Here is a 4,261-nt window from a genome sequence, read left to right on the forward strand (position 1 = left end):
ATCCTCAGATACTTTTTATCCTTCCCCATTTCAATATTTATATACCTGTTCTCTAACAGGGAAAAACTTGGCTTCATTATCCACAATGTATTTACTTATTTGCTCAATCCTAGGATGTATACAATGTTATTTCAAAATCACTAACCCATGTCTGAAAAAGGCCTACTAATTAGAATTCAATATATGTTTCCGTTCTTTTTGTCTTGAGCTTGAGGGCACATAGTCTATCTAAATAGTTTTAATTACTTGGGTTAGTTATAGCCTCCTTTCTGTGTCAGTATGTTATTCATTTGAAATAAGGTTCAGATCGTTTGTTTCTTTTTGTATCAATTTTACAGTTTGCCCCCAAGCTTGTTGATTTTATTCATTTTTTAATATAAAACATTAACATCCAATCATTCATTTTACAAATAGCCTGGGAACGTGAGATGATGTTTCCAAGGCCACTGAGTGAACAGCAGGGCCAGGGAGAGACCTCTCTCCCTGGGTGTTGAGTGTGTTGGGTGTCCCAGCTCCCATAGCAGTCCTGTCTCCAATTTACCACCTTCCCTCAAACATTCTGGGCTTCGGTAAGTTCTGGTCATTGGTGTTTATTTTGGTTTCCATAGCTGGACTTGCTTAGTTAGGTGCTTGAATTAATAATGGTTTCAAATCTATGTAGTGTTAGCAACTTCTCAGTGATTTACATAAGACCTTCACAGTCCAGTTTGGCAGTTTCTTATAAAGCTAAACTTACACTTAGCACAATACCAGCAATCCCACCCAAGAGAAACAAAAACCTTTCAAAAGGTCTTTACATAAAGACCTTTATACAAATAATTATACCAGTTTCACGCATAATCACCAAAAAGTGGAAACAACCTAAACTCCATCTACTAATGAATGGATAAATTGTCATGCAGTCAGTCATACAATAGAAAACTACTAAGCAATAAAAAAGGGAACACATTACTGGTTCACGTAACACATGGATAAATCTCAAAACTATTATGCTGAGTCAAATAAGAGACGTTCTGGAAAAGACAAAACTCAAAAGAAGTCAGAAAAGTGGTTGCCAAGGGCTGGGAGTAGAGGACGGTGGTTGACTACAAAGGGGGCAGCACACAAGAATTTTTGTGTGATGGGAATATTATGCATTTGATTGTGGCGGTGGTTACAGGATGGTGTATGTTTGTCAAATACATAGACGGTACAACTAAATGGTTAATTTTACTCAATAAAATTATACCTCAATAAAGCTATTTTTTGTTGTTTTTTAAACAAGCCTCCCAGTTCTACTCTTTCTCTCTCCTACTCTTACCTCTAGTCTGGGTCTCTACTTTTAATGGGAAAAGCAATCTTTTACTGGTTGTGGGGAGCCTTTGGGGTGGGGGGAGAGTTTAGAATGTATTAGGTGTGAAGTGCCTGTGAGGCAGCCAGAAAAATGATATAATGAATTGGCATTTTAAAGAAAATTAATAAGCCAGGGAGCTTAATATGCACAGAAGTGAGGGAGAAAGAAGAAACGGGCCTGAACAAACGCTGGGGTTGTTGCGATGTAACTGGGTCCTTGACTGGGGTGTTCTCTGAAGGGATGGATTCATTCATTCCTTCTAAACATTTATATAGTACTTCCACTGTTGGGCACTGGGGATGCAATAGTGCCATCTAGTGAGGTTGTGGGCACAAGCTGGAGAGGACACTGCAAATTGAGATGTGAGCTTTACAGCAAATCAACAGGTGCAGTGACTGGGGGAGTGCAGGGGACTGTGGATATAGAGCAGGGGACCAGCATCCAGAGCAGGGTTGGTGGCAGAAGAGCTGCTAAGAACCGAGGATAAGGAGGCATTGTCTGACGGAGGGAGGAGAGCTTGACAGCAGAGGGAATGGTGTGTGAGTGTCAGCCCACTGTGTGCAGGGCACTGAAGGTCAATTTGGCTGGGGGAAAGGGGAGCTGCAGGAGTTAATGATAGGTGATGAGCTTGGAGAGGAAGAAACTTGGGACCTTGTGAGGGTTTCCAGCAATGGAAAGCTACTGCAGTGTTATAAGCAGGGGTGTGACATTATCAGATATGTGATTTAGAGGTGAGCTGACTGCAAAATGGAGCCTGGATTGGAGGGTAGCAGCAGAGAGGCTTGTTAGGATACTGTTGCAGTCATCCAGATGAGAAATAGTAGTGACCAAGGGGATGGAGAGAAGTGGAGAGGTTTGAAGGCTATAGTACTGTCAAGATTTGGTGATTGAATGTTGGAGTAGAAGGGGCGGCAAAAGTCAAACATGGTACCTTGGGCTCTGGTTTGGGTGGCTGGGTAGATGGTGATGCCATCCACTGGCAGGGAGCAGGCTCAGGGGAAGAGATTAAGATGTGTTAGGTGTGAGGTGCCTGTGGGACACCCAAGTGGAGACTCCAGAAGGCAGTTGGATAATAAGGGTGTGCAAGGGTCAATTAGATTTGGCATCAAGAAGGTGGCGATCTTGGTGAGAAGAGCTCCAATGGAGAGACTGAGGCCAAAGCCAGACTGAAGAGTAACTAAGAGTTAAGTATTAAGTAGCGAGCAGCCAAGCCCAATTCCTAAGTGATACAGATCCCACCTACTTAACAAATAAAATTCTAATGGTTCAAAGACTTAAACATAAAAACAAAGGAATAAGAGCACTATAAAATATGAGATATTTTTTAAAAATTATCTCAGAGTGGGGAAGACTTCTTAGTGTGATACAAAACAAAACATAAAAGACATAAATTTGGTTAAGCTGTCACAAAACAACATAAAGTAAAAACCAAATTATGAGCTATAAAAATATTTGAACTCATATTGGATGAGGACCAATTTTCTTAATATATGAAGAGCTTTTATAAATCAATAAGAAAAATGAACAACTCAATAGAACAAGAAGGCAAAGGCATAGTTCATAGAGAAGGAAACACAAATGGCTCTTTAATATATGAACAGACACCCAACTTCATTCATTATAAAAGATTATTTAAACCACATTGTGATTTTTTTCACCTATTAGATCAACTTTGTTGTCTGAGAATTGCGGCGAAACAGGTACTCTCACACATGGCTGGTGGGATTTTACATTTGGACAACCTGTATAGAGGACAATTTGGCAATATCTGTGAAACATGAATGCATATACTCTGACTCAGCAATTATGCTTCTAGGAATTCATCATCCAGATTTACTTGCATTGTACAAAATGATTAATTCCAAGCTTATTCACTGTAACTATATAATAGCAAATATTGGAACCATCTTTATGTCAAACTAAGGATATTAAAGTATGTCGAGGGCCGGCCCAGTGGGGGAAGGCTGCCGGTTCAATTCCCACATGCGCCAGTGGGCTCTCAACCACAAGGTTGCCGGTTCAACTCCTCGACTCCTGCAAGGGATAGTGGGTTGCGCCCTCTGCAATTAACAGTGGCAACTGGACCTGGAGCTGAACTGTGCCCTCCACAACTAAGATTGAAAGGACAACAACTTTACTTGGAAAAATATCCTGGAAGTACACACTGTTCCCCAATAAAGTCCTGTTTCCCCTGCCCCAATAAAATCTTTAAAATAAATAAATAAATAAATAAATAAATAAATAAATAAATAAATAAATAAATAAATAAAGTATGTCTATGCTTACTGGTGTCTGGTCCAGAGGAAGTTGAGGAGCTGTGACTAGAGTTCCATGAGACCACAGATGCAGATGCATTATTTGATAATCATCAATTTAGGGGCAAAGTTCAATGTGAGACAGAATCAGTTCATCTTAGAAAAGAGTGATGACCAAGGCAAAGACCAAATTTTATTCGTGTCTGTATGCCCAGGATTAAACATTGCTAAGAATCTGATAAAACAATGAATCTACGGGCAAGAGCTGAAGAAACCAGAAAGGGAAAACCCGGGAAATGTGAAGAAGAGCGAGAGAAAGGAAGCCAAGATGATATGATTTGGAAGCCAGAGAGGGAATCTGAGACTGAGCATCACACAGCACAAGAATAGGACACGCATGGGCTAGAACGATAGCGTTGACTTATGAATCAATTCTGGACCTGGTACTCCATTGGACTTCTTGTGTTGTGGGGAAATTAACCCTCCATTTCCTCATCGGAAATGGAAAGCGTTGTATTTCATATTGAAGTCTGGGTTACAGCCCGGCAGCAACGACACCCAGACTCTCCGCGCCTTTTCCGCGTCGGTCGCCTAGGAGACGAACGCCTCTTCCGGCAGAACAGTCACTTCTTCGGAGGCCCCGCCCCTTCCCCGGGCGTGCGCTGATTGGCCT

Source organism: Rhinolophus sinicus, chromosome 3 (genome assembly GCF_057876585.1).
Source record: "Rhinolophus sinicus isolate RSI-liver-muscle chromosome 3, RSI-T2T, whole genome shotgun sequence".
In the NCBI taxonomy this organism is placed as follows: Eukaryota; Metazoa; Chordata; class Mammalia; order Chiroptera; family Rhinolophidae; genus Rhinolophus; species Rhinolophus sinicus.